Raw genomic sequence first — 16,480 nt, forward strand, 5'->3', positions numbered from 1 at the left:
ATAAGAGAAGCCACCGCAATGAGAAGCCCGCGCACCGCCACAAGGAGTAGCGCCCGCTCGCCGCAACTAGAGAACAAAGCCCGCGCGCAGCAACAGAGACCCAACGCAGCCAAAACTGAATAAGTTAAATAGTAAACAAATAAAAAATTTAAATGAATGAATGAATAAATAAATAAATAAAAGCAGGCTCTGCTTTGTCAGCACTCTGGAGTTCCCTACGTATCGACGGGCAGGATTCCCGTCCTCTCCCGTAATTACGTCTGTGAAGTGCCTTTCCCGAGGAGCACAGAAGCTCCTGGAAGCAGGGAATTGCTTCTTAAGATCACATGCACAACCTGAAGACATTTGATGCTTATGTCAAAGATAAAAGACACAACACTAGATGGTGTGAAGGGTCCTCGAGGCCAAGAGCCAGGCAAGCAGGACACTTCCTCTGGGGACCCTTCCATCAGCAGAGCAGAAAATGTCTGTGGCCAGAACTGGCACTCAATTCGTTTTGAGCTGAGAAGCACCCATGTAGTTACATAGGCTCCCCAAAGAGTAATTACTCCCACATTTAAGAAAGGAGATGGCTTTTCAGGCAGGGAAGGCAAGTACAGTCTTCCCAGCTGGATGCACTGTGTGTGCTGATGGTCACGATGGAGCTGGGCCCCAGAGCTCTGCTCTCCCCTCAAACCCCCAACCTCACCCTCACCCTCAGCTGAGGAGCTGCTTCCCTGAGAACACAGAAGCCATCGGAGGGCTTCCCCACCTGAAACCCTGCTCAGCCATCCCCTCCCCACTCCAGGACCACGGGCAGCAGCTCTCCCCTCCCCCACACGCATCTACTGGATCATTCCCACTGTTATTTCTCCCATCACAACACAACACAACACAACACAACATCCTCCCCGGACCTCAGCTCCTACCCCAGCTACTGTCCAGTTTCTATTTTCCCCATCACAGCAAAATGTGTTGAAAAAGTTGGGACCAGAACAAACCCAGTTCTCCCACTCCTCTCTCCTAAGCCTCTCCGATCAGGATTTTACCCCACAGATCCATCCAAACACATCATTGGCGACTTAGGACCTCCCCCCAGTGCTGGGCTCGATGGTTATTGGCTCCGCGGAACGGCAACCTCGTTTGTCCAGTCACCCAGGGAACCTCTAAAGTGCTTCCCACATGCAGACAAAACGCTGTGATTAATATTTTAGGAGAAATACTCAGCGTGGAGAATACACTTGAGCTGCTGGAGGAAAGAGGTAGCGGCACAGAAAAGAAGTTTCTGTAACTACAGAAATGAACAGATAAGCTGTTTTAATGGTAGCAAGTATGGGATGAAGGAGAACGAATAAAAACCATCCAGAAGACGACATTAACAAGCCTCACACTACAACGTGGTAACAGAGGATGGAGAAGGACTTTAGAATGAACTCATTTTTCTGGGCAGGCGACAGGCTGGATGATGCAACGATGAGCCGCCAGAGACAACAGGACAAGGCAAGGGGCAGGGGAGCTGTAAATAATCATTTCTGGATCTACTGGATCTAGTCATCCGAGGTGCCCTTTGGACAAACGCCACAGAGATGCTGGCAAGTGGCTGGACGGAGGCATCTGTCTGGTCCAGGTGGGAGAACTGACAGAGCTGGAGGTGAAAAGCACCAGAGGGTGAGATCAGACGGGGTGGAGAGTCATGGACCAAGGGTGAAACGACAACACACACAGAGGGCGGAAGACAGAGTCAGTCAGGAAGACAGCAAGGAGAGATCTGTCACAGAAACCAACAGAGCAGACTCTGCAGGTGGCAAGGCGACAGCGGTCTGAGGTGACGACTGGCAAATCTCCACTGCTTTGTATGCTGGATGCCAGGTCACCTCAACCGGATCAGGTTCCGTGGAGGGGCAGAACCAAGACCGCAGGCTGCACGATACAATTCAGCTGGGAAACAAGAATCTTTGCCAGAGACCTCACTGCATGGTGTGTAGCGCGACCCTCTGAGATTGTAAGACAAAGAGCGCAGTTTACTGGAAGGGTGACAAGGCTGTTCTTCCAGATGATCCTCATTGCATCCCTCGACTGAGCACTGAAAACAATGTACCTATGTGACAACGGTGTTCTACTGAACAGACAACTTATATGCACTGAGTGCTCCCTGGACAGCACGCTCTCGGCTTACAGGAAGCACGAGGAAGGCACCAACGTCAACACGTTAGGGGCTGTCGCTCAGGAAGGCTCGCGGCCTACAGCGGGATCCTCAGGGAAACCTTTTAACGCTCGAGAACAAAAGTGATTTGGCAGGACCATATAAGTCAAGCAAGGGATGGTGTTCTGCCACAAATGTCAAGAACACGAGCCTTGTACTGTGGCTCTAAGAGGATCCTGGGATCTACACGTAGAACTTGCCAGAAACACTTGGTGCTGACCTGCTCCTCTACACTTTGTCTAACCACATCTTTTACCTACTCCTACTTTCCCATTTTAACTTTTGAACTATGCGCCTCCCAAGGTGTTATCACAAAAGAACAGCAGCAGGTAAATACGTAAACAGCAAAACTCACCAGAGGCTGACTCATTTTCCGCTGCTCTTGGAACAACGTGCAGGACTGTGACAGTGGAGGCGGACCTGGAGAAGGAAAACGCAGGCAGTGAAGCTACGACTGAAGCGGCTCGGGGTGCACGAGCACCCGCCCCGCGCTCCACAAGAGACACCTGTGGGAGACCCGTCCTTTCACCTTCAGAAGGGCCTGTGAGAATAAGGAGGGAGCAACCACCCTCAGGTCTGTAACTCCCACGTGACTCTGGTACCTGAGGGGATACTTTATTTTTCCATAGCGAGTGTACATTGAATCCTATTAAAATAAACCTCCGTCATTAAATATGAAATTAAAAAACGCTTATAGTTTATCTCTTCTCAGTCTGTTAACAACTTAGATCACAACATCCACAGGATACCCAGAATAAAGGGACACACTCAGGTGCGTTTCAGTCTTGCAATGATTTGTACAAACTTTACAAACTTAAGTGCGACGCTCGAAAACATCTTTTATTAAAGCTGACTTTAAGTGGACAGAACACCTGCCCTAGGAGTTTGGAGTCCTGTGAGCGACCCCACGTGCACACCCGGTGAGGGTCTAGGACAAGTCATCTCCCTTCTCAGGCCCCATCGCTTCCTTCCTCACCCGAGGCAGCAGGACAGAAGCCCTGCAGACTCATCCTGCACCGATTACACTGGGCGACTCCACAGGGCACAACCCAGGGGGGCGGCGGACGCTTACATTACACAACCAAGGTGCTGACGCGCCTTGAGACACACGTGCGAGATGCCGAGACGGCGACAGGAGGGGGAGGACGAGGAGGAGGATCGGGGTTGGACGGAGGGGAGGACGCGGCACGTCCCGGCCGAGCCTGTGGACCCTGCTCCCCCAGGACACCCAGAGCTCACAAGTCCCAGGGGAGCCCCATCCGGAGCAGCCAGCCCTGTCCTCCAGCCCGGCCCCTCCACCTCCGGGAAGCGGTCAAACCCTCCAGGTGGCTCTACCGCGGGGCCCGGGGCGGGCTACCCCAAGCTCTGCTCTTCAAGGGCCGCAGGCTCCACAACCAACTACAGGCCTGCAGACGCAACACCTACCCCGTCGGGACTCGCTCACCGGCCCCGGGCTCCCGAGGCTCCGGTCCGGGGGCTGCTCCTCGGGCGCACTCCTCTCTCGGGGTCCCTCCGCTCCGCCTCCCGAGACCACTGGGCCAGAGGAGCCGGCTCTGGGCCCACGTCCCTCCCGGGACCTCGCTTGGCCCCGCGCTGCACATGGTCGGGCACTGCACCGCTGCCGGCCGCCCGGCCACTCCGGCCCAAACGCGGGCTCCGCGGTTCGAGCTCGGAGGTCACAGTTCCAGCCTCCACCCGGCCCACGCGAACCCTCGCCCGCACAGCCCGCTCCCGCGGGCTGCCGGCCGGCCCGGACAGCGTACCGCCCCGCAGGCCCCCGAAATGCTCGCCCGCAAGAGGCCAAGACGGGGGAACGACGGCCAGCGACGACCTGGGCCCGCACAGGAAGCGAGGGCGGGGCGGCGACGGTGCGCGTGCGCCAACACGCACAAATCATGAGGCGCACCTGCGCAGGCGGACGCCCGAAGTCCGCCTGCCAAAGCCCGCCAGGAGCACGGGACAAGTACCCGGACTCCAGAAGCCTCCCAGAAGTCTCCGTGCCGTCAAGATAGTGAACGTATGAAATGTCTCCTTCTCATCTGGCGCTCAAGTGCTGCTGTGCTGCGAGGCTGTGCCGCCTGGACCAGGGACTCCATTGCCCATTTGTCTTCACTCCTGTTAGGGATCAAGGAAAGGTGTGGCCTCAAGTGGGGGCTGTGTGATGGTCTCCAGGGTCCCTGGTCCTTTCCCGGCCCTGGGACATTTCGGGTTACATCTGAGATTCCCCCACCACCAGGAGAGGGGAAGGAGGGTATCATGTTCGCTTAACTGAAACGCTACAACTTTCATTCAAATCCTAGAATACAATAAATGCCCAGCCATGACACAAACTAATATTGCCCACGGAAGGAAAAGAAAATAGAAACTGTAGCTGTTTAGATTACACAACCAACGCATTAAAAACTGTACGAAAATCAGAACGTACACACAAACCGAAAACAGAAAACAGATACCTGGGATCTTACCTCTTATACAGGATGCTGTTTATGTTAGGTAAAAATATCATTTTTCAAAAATGGAATCAGAAGGGTAATGATTTATCACTATTTATCACTGGGGGTGAAATAATATAACTGTGTTCTTGGCCAACTGTTCCTTAAAAGCTGCTAGGGGAAAAGTTAAAAATAAAATCTCCAGGGACTTCCCTGGTGGTCCAGTGGTGAAGACTCCTAGTTTCCACTGCAGGGGGCACGTGTTTGATTCCTGGTTGGGGAACTAAGATCCCGCATGCTGTGCAGCACAGTCTCATTAATTAATTAATTAACGAACACACAAAATAAAAATAAAAAATCTCTCGCCAACCGAGAAAATCCTCTCCACAAATGTAGAGATAAAGAAAACGGTTTTACTGTTGAATAACCATTAAACCAGACTGTGCTGTGCACCCACAGGTGAACCACTAATGTTTGTGCAAATGAAATCAACCTCACCTTTTTTTTTTATAGCTCAGCAGATAAAATCTGTTGCATACAGGTTCTCAAGATAAACGGGAACTTGCCTCATGGGAATAGACTTGACACCACCATAAAAATGGCATACATTCTTTCAGAGTACATCCTAAATTCACCTGGTCATCTCGGTGGTTGTCCATGCTAGTTAATACCCTTTATCCAAAGGAGAAAGACAACTTCTCCTATCTCTAGGACAAGCACGTACTTATAGCTCAGAGGAAAGTGCCTAACACCTAGCCTAAACTCCCCTGGTGACAGAGAGATAAAGAAGATAGCTCTCAGGTCCTTAACATAAACATTCCTGGGTTGTAATGCTGGCAAGAGACTGATTTCGCTTTTAAAAAGATTTAGATACTTACGAAAGGGACAGAGGAAGTATTTCTATTACAAGCGTCTTGAGGAAATCCTCTAAAAACGGAAATAAGAAGTGATGATTCATGCAAATGAATAAGCACCTAACCCATTCCTGATTTCCCCAGCTGAACTGCCACATTAAATGAATCCTGCACAAAATGTGTGCTTCTCCAAAACTGCTCTTGGAAGTGGCTGCTTAGAGCCACGAATGAATGGTCTTTTCCAGTTCTTGCTGCTGCTGACTGTGGCCTCTGCCTGAATTCTCACCGATGAAATGCTGCTTGTGTGGGAATGACAGCGACCACACCTCCTCTGAGCCTGAGCCTGGCAAACCTCCAGGGCGCATTTCTCGCATTTTCCAAGTTCACCACGTAAGGACATCAGCTACACAGAGTACCTTGCTGGGAAGCGCCTTGGAAGGGCAGTGCGCCCATGAGCACGCCACCAGGCCTCCAGTTCTCACCTCACCCACGTGCACTGACCGTGTCTCAGCAGAAGACTGGGGTGGCCTGTGAACCCCAGCTGCTGTGCCCACCTCCACACCTCACTCTATCCCTCCAGCCCAGAGACATGCTGGGCTCCCCAGCCCCCTGCCCTGGACACTCTCTGGAAGTCTTTCTATTACAAGCTGTCTTCAGGAAATGCTCTAAAAAAGGGAATAATAAGTACGGAGTCATCCCAATGAACAGGATGTCCAGCAGTGAGCTGATGTCTCTCACGACTCACCCCTCTCTCCAAAAGGCGAAAAACTGTCATTTCATACATTTCCCCCTTTTTAAAGTTGTTGAAGCTAGGAGGGTAAACCTGGACCCTGCGATTTCACCTTGACCAGAAGCAGCAATGGCCACCTTTTAGTTTGCTTTCATTAAGATCTCTTCATATATATGGAGATTTACAATATAAAGCTTTCTCTTTTTGTATCTGCATTTCTATTAAATACAGATATTTTCCCTACTTTGTCACTTATCTATTTTTATTGAAGTATACTTCGTTTACAGTATTTCAGGTGTACAGCAAAGTGACTCAGTTACATGTATTTATGTAAGAATATATGTATTCTTTTTCAGGTTCTTTTTTCCATTATGGGTTATTACAAGATATTGAACATAGTTCCCTGGGCTATACAGTAGGTCCTTACTGTTTATCTATTTTACATATAAAAGTGTGTATCTGTCAATCCCTGTTCTTTATCTTTTTAACTTAATGTTTTCCTCTCACATTCTGTTATACAGACACTTAAAAAGATATTTTGTGTTCAAATCTTTCACTTTCACTTCATACTTTTCATCAGCTTGGACACTGTACTTGAAGAAGCCTTTCCCATCCTGCATTTCCTAAGTAGTTGCCTGTGTTTTCTCCTGTTTATTTTGGGTCTCTTAACATACCAATTTTATCAAGATAACTGGCATCCATCTTCAGGATTTGTAAAATCATTTTCCTCTTAAAGTCTCTCAACCATTGTTTTCAACACTAACGCATGTACCACAACCAGGAAACGCACTGTTTAAGAAGAAAACTCAAGTTTGTAATCTAACAGAAAAGGACAGGCTCTTCTTTGAAGCTCAGCGACACGTCTTAATTTAAAGGCAGGGGAGGGACTTCCCTGGTGTTCCAGTGGTAAAGAATCCGCCTTGTAATACAGGGTACGTGGGTTCAAAGCCTGGGAACACTGGTCCGGGAGCTAAGATCCCACACGCCACGGGGCAATTAAGCCCGCGTGCTGCAATTAGACACGATGCAGCCTAAGAGAGATAAATAATTTTTTACAAATAAAAATAAAAAAATAAAGGCAGGGGAAGCAGGAAAGTGACCGTCTCATGTGAATTCCTTCTTATTCAAAATACAGGTCGTAGCAGTTTACTTGGGCTGCGTCACAAAATACGACACACTGGCGGGCTTAAGCAACACAAATGCACTGTCCGACATTTACGCAGGCTGCAAGTCTGAGATCAAGGTGTCAGCAGGGTTGGTCCCCTCTGAGGGCTGTACGGGAGGATGTGCTCCAGGCTTCCTGGTGGAGAGGGCGGTTTCCTCACAAGCACATGCACTATGTATGTAGCAGGTAGGTGCCTGGGCTGAACTCCGATCCCAGGGCTGCTCATCCGCAGCAGCACCAGGCCGCTGGAGGGCTTGTCACGGACCCGTTGGCAGGAGGACTGCAGGCTGACACAGACGTCTGCTCAGCTGTGGACCCATGGCCCGGCCACAGCCCTGCCTCTTTGAAATCCAGGTCACGGTTCACCTCCCTCCTGCTTATTGCATTCAACGATGCCTTGAAGACCCCCTACTGCACCAGCCTGGGTGGCACATCCCACCCAGTCATTTCCACATCAGAAGCATGTCCATTGAGAAGGTTAAAATTAGGCCCTGGCTCAGTGCTGTGGAATTAGAATCTGTGAGGCTGGGTCCAGGCATCTGTGTTGGAATATTTTCTCCACGGGACTCTCATGCCCAAAGGACTGTATTGACAAAGCCCTTCTGCTTCACCCCACTGATATTTCTGCACTAGAGCTACAGCCGTTGTTGTATTAAACTGCATCCGCAGGAGGAAGAGAGAGGAGGAGAGGCGACAGTTCTGCTGATCTCCAAACACGCTGTTACGGAACCACACTTGGGTCCACTCGCCCGCACGCACTAAAGCCAGTCTACGGACACGGGTCACGGTGAAGGAAAGTGCCGCGTTTATGGCGGGGCAACAAGCAAGGGGTCCAGGTATCTAGGGCTCAAAAGGCCCCCACTCCCCCGTGGCTTTCAGGGAAAGGTGTTTACAGATGGGGTGAGGCTGTTGGTGGGAATGTACACTGGGGCTGCCGCTATGCAGAACAGTGTGGAGGCTCCTCAAAACACTAAAGCTAGAGCTACCGTAGGACCCAGCAATCCCACTCCTGGGCATATACCCAGAGAAAACCATAATTCAAGAAGACACATGCACCCCAATATGTATAGCAGTACGATTTACAATAGCCAAGACATGGAAGCAACTTAAATGTCCATCGACAGAGGAATGGATAGGGAAGATGTGGTACATATGTGTGATGGAATACTACTCAGCCATAAAAAAGAATGAGATTATGCCATGTGCAGCAACATGGATGGACCTAGAGATTATCAGACTAAGTGAAGGATGTCAGACAAAGACAAATACCATACGCTATCACTCCTGTGTGGAATCTAAAACAGTGATACGAATGAACTTCTGAACAAAACGGAAACAGACTCACAGACATAGAAAAAAAACTTATGTTTACCAAAGGGAAAAGGTGGGGGAGAGGGATAGATCAGGAGGTTGGGGCTAACATATGCACACAACTATATATAAAACAGGAAATCAACAAGGACCTCCTGTAGAGCACAGGGATCTCTACTCAATATTCTGTAGTAACCTAGGGAGTTCCCTGGTGGCCCAGAGGTTAGGATTCTGGTCTTTCACGGCCGGGGCCCGGGTTCAATCCCTGGTCAGGGAACTGAGATCCTACAAGCCACACAGCACCACGAAAAAAAAGCAAAATTCGGTAATAACCTAAATGGGAAAACAATCTGAAAAAGAATAGATATCTGTGTCCATATAACTGAATCACTTTGCTGTACACCGGAAACTAACACAACACTGTAAATCAACTATACTCCCAATATAAAATTTAAAAAATGTTTAAAGTGAATTACAAACGAGTGGGGTGAGGGAGAGGAGGTTGAGGGGTGTGTGGTCAGCTTGTGGACATTCTTCCGATTGGTTGGTGGTGAGGTAATCTGAGGTCAACATCATCAACCGGCTGGTTCCAGCTGGTCTGGGGTCTACGTGCTTGTGGGCAGCATGCAGTTACCTTCCTCTCCCCTGCTGGTGGCTTCAGTCTCTGCAAAACAGCTCCAAGGACGTGGCTCAAAACAGTATCTACAGCCCTTGAGGAGGAACTAAAGGTCCTTGACTTTGTTTAACGGCTACACTAGTATTATTTGGTCTTTTGGGACTCTTGTCCTTTCTTTTGGCACTTTCTCCCTTCTCTGATTAAATTGTTTGTTTCCAACTCACGGAAGGCTAGGAGGCTAAAATTTTCTAAAGACAAGAAGCAGGCAGAAGACATGGGGAGAATCCGTCCCAGGAAGGCCCCACAAGGTCCTGCTCACTTACAACATCACATTCAATCTGGGCTGTTTACGCCATTTTTGGACAACATACCAACACATCTTAAGATGGGTCCCACCCGACTGTTGCACATTTGGACAAGGTGCGGTGGGGTGGGATTATGCAAATCCAGATCTGAAGACTAGATAAAGCAATCACGGTATTTCACAGTATACAAGAGAAATTTTCATGGGGACAGAATACCAACCTTCCAATATTTGAAAGCCTGTTAGCCAAGAGGGAGAGTGAACTTCTGTTTTGTTATACAAGGACCCAATCAGCTGTGATGGTTGAAAGCATGATGAACGCAAATCTGAATTCATTTGCCTCCTAACAATGCAACGTCTACAGCAGAGGGACACAGGTCCTCAAGCAGCAGTGCTTTTCCCAGCAGTGCAGACCCTGAGGAGAGCCAGGCTGTGGCAGCTCTGGAGGACCTCAGACACTCTTTGCACGGCCTCTGAGACCTAGAACATCTCAGAAAGTCCACGAGTGCAAACCAAAGAGACACTCAGTCCCTGCACCTTGGATGAACTGATTTGACTCTACGTATGCATTGCTTGGGCTAATTAGAAATATGGAAGTGATCAGAAGACAGAATAAACCTCTGGGCACATCCTGAACAACAGAGATACTTCTCATCAAAGTCCAAACAATAATTCAAAAGCAAGATTCAGAGCCAAACTGTGGAAACAAACCAAGTGTTCACTGACAGATGAATGGATCAAGAAAATGTAGTGTGTATATTCACACAACAGATATTATTCACCCACAAACAGGAAGGAAAGTTTCTAATTGATACAAAGACCATTTATGTATTTTTCAAAGATTGACATTTCTTTGTATGAACAGTGAAAATTTAACAATTCCACTTTTAAGAGGAAAGGTTAGTGTTTCTTTGTAGAAACAATTAAGTCTCAGCAGTAGAGGCATAAGCACACACGTGCACACAGAGTAAACAGAATAGCGCCCCACTACCTCCCCGCAATCTGATCCCCCGATGAGCCCTGCTGATTCTCCCTCCAAATATAGAGAACCTGTTTACTTCTCTCCATCTTCTCAGACATCGTCTTCCTGGACTACCACGCCAAATTCCTAACCTTATCTGGGTCTCCCGACTTCCACTCTTACTGAATCCCCACCCCATCCATTTATGCAGCAGCCAAAATCAATTGTTCCTCTTTCAGTGCAAACTGGATCAGGACACCTCTCATTCACTGCTTTCCCACTGCACTTGGCAAACATCTGAACTTCTTCAGACCCACGGTTTTATTTCCTTCTCACTCACTGTGTACTGTCCACACTGGCTTTGGGGTCTAGGAAGGAAATTTTGACACAGGCTACCACACAGATGACACGCGAAGACATTAAGCTAAGTGGATAAGTCAGATACAAATGGACAAATGTTACATGATTCCACTTCTGTGAGGTCCCCAGATGGGTCAAATTCATAGAGACAGAAAGTGGAGTGGTGGGTGTCAGGGGCTGGGAGGGGGGTGGGGAGTCAGTGTTTAATGGGGACAGAGTTTCACTTGGACAGGATGAAAACATTCTGGAGATGGATGGTCGGGATGGTTGCACAACAATGAGAATTCTTGTTTTCCTTCCTTAAGATTTTTGTTTTACTTATTTTCGGCTGCGTTGGGTCTTCGTTGCTGGGCGCAGGCTTTCTCTAGTCGCGGCGAGCGGGGGCTACTCTTCGGTGCAGTGTGCAGGCTTCTCATTGAGGTGGCTTCTCTTTGCGGCAGAGCATGGGCCCTAGGCACGTGGGCTCAGTAGTTGTGGCTCGCGGGCTGAGGAGTTATGGCTTGCAGGCTCAGTAGTTGTGGCGCACGGGCGTTAGGTGCTCCGCGGTATGTGGGATCTTCCCGGACCAGGGCTCGAACCTGTGTCCCCTGCATCGGCAGGCGGATTCTTGACCACTGTGCCACCAGGGAAACCCAAGAAAAAAAGCAAGACTCAGACCCCAAGGGGAGGAGTGGAAGTACGAGTTGGGAGGTTCAGAAGAAGCTTCCAGTGACACTGCATGACCCTGAGTTGGCTATTTTCTTCTCTGCATCTCGGCTACCATATACTTCCTACCCTCATAGAAAAATAACCTGTCTGGAATTGGAAATTTTTCCATTTAGTCTTTTTGTGCATGTGACATTTTTATTCAGAAAAATAATCTGTGTTGAACTGGAGTTTTTTCCATTTAGTATTTTGTACATGTGACATTTTTATTCAGGTAGTGAAATCTCTGGGTCAACAGTGATACCACATTCTCAAGATTTTGATAAGTAGACTAGAACTTCTTAACTGGAATCAAGGGGCAGGCTTTGGATAATCCATGGACTTTGTGACATCCAAAGGTGCCCTTTGTGTGTGTGTGTGTGTGTGTGTGTGTGTGTGTTTGTAGACACCCTTTGAAGGGTGCGTGAGCACCTGTAGTTTTCTATGATTTTAGCTTCTCCGAATGGCTCTTGGACTCAAAGGTGCCTGAGGGGAGCGGACGTGTACTCCCCCAGTACAGAATTCTGAACGCAGTGTCAGTAAACATTCAGCCAAAGAGCTTTGCCAAATTGCGTGTTTTAACGTAACTTTTTAATCCACTGAGTCGATGTACCTGGGATCTTTTTTTACATACTTATCTCACTCTTTATTTATTTTTTTTGGGGGGGGTACGCGGGCCTCTCACGGTTGTGGCCTCTCCCGTTGCGGAGCACAGGCTCCGGACGCGCAGGCTCAGCGGCCATGGCTCATGGGCCCAGCCACTCCGCGGCATGTGGGATCTTCCCGAACCGGGGTACCAACCCGTGTCCCCTGCATCGGCAGGTGGACTCTCAACCACTGCACCACCACGGAAGCCATTATCTCACTCTTATAAGGCTGAAACGTTGCTGCTTCCCCTAAGTTTCCTTGTCCCTCTCCCCACTCTCCCACCAGGCCGTGGAAGAGGAATGGGAGGGAGAGGGAGAGTCCAGCAGGGAGAGGACAGTGCACCTGCTGGGAAGCGGTAAAGAGGGGTCCAGGGTGGGAGGGAGGGAGACACAAGAGGGAGGGGATATGGGAACAGGTGTATATGTATAACTGATTCGCTTTGTTATAAAGCAGAAACTAATACGCCATTGTGAATCAACTGTACTCCAATAAACTTGTAAAAAAATTAGAACTACCATATGACACAGCATTTTCATTCCTGGATATATATCGAAAAAAATAAAACCAAAAAACATTAATTTGAAAAGATATATGCACCCTAATGTTCATGGCAGCATTATTTACAATTGACAACATATGGAACCAAGCTAAGTGTTTATTAAGAGATGAATGGGTAAGGAAGATGTGATATATATATATACAATGGAATACTACTTAGCTAAAAAAAAATTTTGTTTGAATTGAAATTGTATCAAGTATCTTTTCCGACCACAATGCTATGAGACTAGACATCAATTACAGGAAAAGAGCTGTAAAAAAATACAAACACATGGACGCTAAACAATACACTACTCAATAACGAAGTGATCACTGAAGAAATCAAAGAGGAAATTTAAAAATACCTAGAAACAAATGACAATGGAGACACGACGACCCAAAACCTATGGGATGCAGCAAAAGCAGTTCTAAGAGGGAAGTTTATAGCAATACAATCCTACCTTAAGAAACAGGAAACATCTCGAATAAACAACCTAACCTTGCACCTAAAGCAATTAGAGAAAGAAGAACAAAAACATCCCAAAGTTAGCAGAAGGAAAGAAATCATAAAAATCAGATCAGAAATAAATGAAAAAGAAATGAAGGAAACGATAGCAAAGATCAATAAAACTAAAAGCTGGTTCTTTGAGAAGATAAACAAAATTGATAAACCATTAGCCAGACTCATCAAGAAAAAAAGGGAGAAGACTCAAATCAATAGAATTAGAAATGAAAAAGGAGAAGTAACAACTGACACTGCAGAAATACAAAAGATCAGGAGAGATTACTATAAGCAACTCTATGCCAATAAAATGGACAACCTGGAAGAAATGGACAAATTCTTAGAAATGCACAACCTGCCAAGACTGAATCAGGAAGAAATAGAAAATATGAACAGACCAATCACAAGCACTGAAATTGAAACTGTGATAAAAAATCTTCCAACAAACAAAAGCCCGGGACCAGATGGCTTCACAGGCGAATTCTATCAAGCATTTAGAGAAGAGCTAACACCTATCCTTCTGAAACTCTTCCAAAATATAGCAGAGGGAGGAACACTCCCAAACTCATTCTACGAGGCCACCATCACCTTGATACCAAAACCAGACAAGGATGTCACAAAGAAAGAAAACTACAGGCCAATATCACTGATGAACACAGATGCAAAAATCCTCAACAAAATACTAGCAAACAGAATCCAACAGCACATTAAAAGGATCATACACCATGATCAAGTGGGGTTTATTCCAGGAATGCAAGGATTCTTCAATATACGCAAATCAATCAACGTGATACACCATATTAACAAACTGAAGGAGAAAAACCATATGATCATCTCAATAGATGCAGAGAAAGCTTTCGACAAAATTCAACACCCATTTATGATAAAAACCCTGCAGAAAGTAGGCATAGAGGGAACTTTCCTCAACATAATAAAGGCCATATATGACAAACCCACAGCCAGCATCGTCCTCAATGGTGAAAAACTGAAATCATTTCCACTAAGATCAGGAACAAGACAAGGTTGCCCACTCTCACCACTCTTATTCAACATAGTTTTGGAAGTTATAGCCACAGCAATCAGAGAAGAAAAGGAAATAAAAGGAATCCAAATTGGAAAAGAAGAAGTAAAGCTGTCACTGTTTGCAGATGACATGATACTATGCATAGAGAATCCTAAAGATGCTACCAGAAAACTACTAGAGTTAATCAATGAATTTGGTAAAGTTGCAGGATACAAAATTAATGCACAGAAATCTCTGGCATTCCTATATACTAATGATGAAAAATCTGAAAGTGAAATCAAGGAAACACTCCCATTTACCATTGCAACAAAAAGAATAAAATATCTAGGAATAAACCTACCTAAGGAGACAAAAGACCTGTATGCAGAAAATTATAAGACACTGATGAAAGAAATTAAAGATGATACAAATAGATGGAGAGATGTACCATGTTCTTGGATTGGAAGAATCAACATTGTGAAAATGACTCTACTACCCAAAGCAATCTACAGATTCAATGCAATCCCTATCAAACTACCACTGGCATTTTTCACAGAACTAGAACAAAAAATTTCACAATCTGTATGGAAACACAAAAGACCCCGAATAGCCAAAGCAATCTTGAGAACGAAAAACGGAGCTGGAGAAATCAGGCTCCCTGACTTCAGACTATACTACAAAGCTATAGTAATCAAGACAGTATGGTACTGGCACAAAAACAGAAAGATAGCTAGGTTCATTTTTAAATGGAAGATATACTCTAGATATTTAAATGTAGGGCATCTCTTCCTTTCAAATCTCAGAAAGAAAGGTGTGCTTCAGTTTCCCTGCAGAAAGCTCTAGTATCTTACTCCCTTTTGAAAGAGGAACTAATCCTTCTTTCTCTATTCTTCTTTGTCTTCTTCCCTTCATCAGCAATGAGCCTCTTTATCATTTTTGTCAGCCCAAAGAATAATTTTTCTCTTTCCAGGCCAGTCAAAAATTGTACACTACAAAGTAAACAGAAAGAGCTTTATTTATAAAAATAAAAAAGCTATGGCATTAGTTCTTAAAGAGTATAAAACTTTGATCCCTCATTCCAACAAAAAGTCTTGTTAGCATTTAGGGTTCAATGAGAGGCAATAAACAAAAATGTTTTGGTGACTCATTTGACATCTTTACTAAAAGGTTTGAACTCATAATGGTGAATATCAGACATATTTGTGTTAGGCAATTAAAATTAAATTATATCTAGACGTATTTTAAATTACCATATTAACATTAACAAGTAATCTTAGAACTCATCTTGAAAGTAAAAGGTACTTTTATACTTTATAATGAAAAAATCAATAAAATGTGCCTTTATGAAGAGAAAATGTAATTATAATACCAATTAATGTTAACTGGTCACTTTTTTATTGAAGTAGAGTTGACATACAATATTATGTTAGTTTCAAGTGTTCAACATACTGATCCAACATCTAAATACATTTGAATTGGTCACCATGATAAGTCTAGTAACCATATATCACCATACAAAATTATTACAGTATTATTGACTATATTCCTTATGCAGTAGATTGCATCCCCAAGACATTTATTTTATAACTGGAAATTTGTACCACTTAATACCCTTCACCTATTTCTCTCAGTCCCCATCCCCCTTCCCCTCTAGTAATCACCAGTTTGTTCTCTGTATCTACAAGTTTGTTTCTCTTTTGTTTTCTTTGTTTTCTTTTTTAGATTTCACATATAAGTGAAATCATACAGTATTTGTTCTTCTCTGTCTGACTTATTTCACTTAGCACACCTAGTACTCTAGGTCAATCCATGTTGTTGCAAGTGAAGATATTTCATTCTTTTTTAGGACTAAGTAATATTTCATTATATATGTGTGTATATATACACCACATCTTCTTTATCCATTCATCTATTTATGGACACTAGTTTCTTCCATATCTTGGCTAGTATAAGTAATGCTCCAATGAACAGAGGGGTGCATACATCCTTTCTTATTAGTGTCTTTGTTTTCTTTGGATAGATACTCAGAAGTTCAATTGTTGGATCATATGGTAATTCTATTTTTAACATTTGGGGGAACCTCTGTACTGTTTTCCATAGTGGCTGCACCAATTTACATTCCCACTAACAGTGCACAAGGGTTCCCTTTTGGATGATGGCCATTCTGACAGGTGTAAGGTGATATCTCACT

At 45.7% G+C, this 16,480-nt stretch overlaps 1 long non-coding RNA gene across 9 annotated transcripts in view; it reads right to left on the reverse strand.

Annotated features, from left to right (window-relative positions):
* Nucleotides 1-16,480, reverse strand: part of LOC308611637 — a 154,913-nt gene that overhangs the window by 120,996 nt on the left and 17,437 nt on the right. For all 9 annotated transcript variants that reach the window (XR_014014983.1, XR_014014984.1, XR_014014985.1 and 6 more), the window contains exon 2: nucleotides 2,538-2,602. This is a non-coding gene — a long non-coding RNA (uncharacterized lncRNA). The remainder of the gene's footprint in view (nucleotides 1-2,537; nucleotides 2,603-16,480) is intronic.

The sequence above is a fragment of the Mesoplodon bidens genome, assembly GCF_964165515.1.
Source record: "Mesoplodon bidens genome assembly, contig: HAP1_SCAFFOLD_118, whole genome shotgun sequence".
NCBI lineage: Eukaryota > Metazoa > Chordata > Mammalia > Artiodactyla > Ziphiidae > Mesoplodon > Mesoplodon bidens.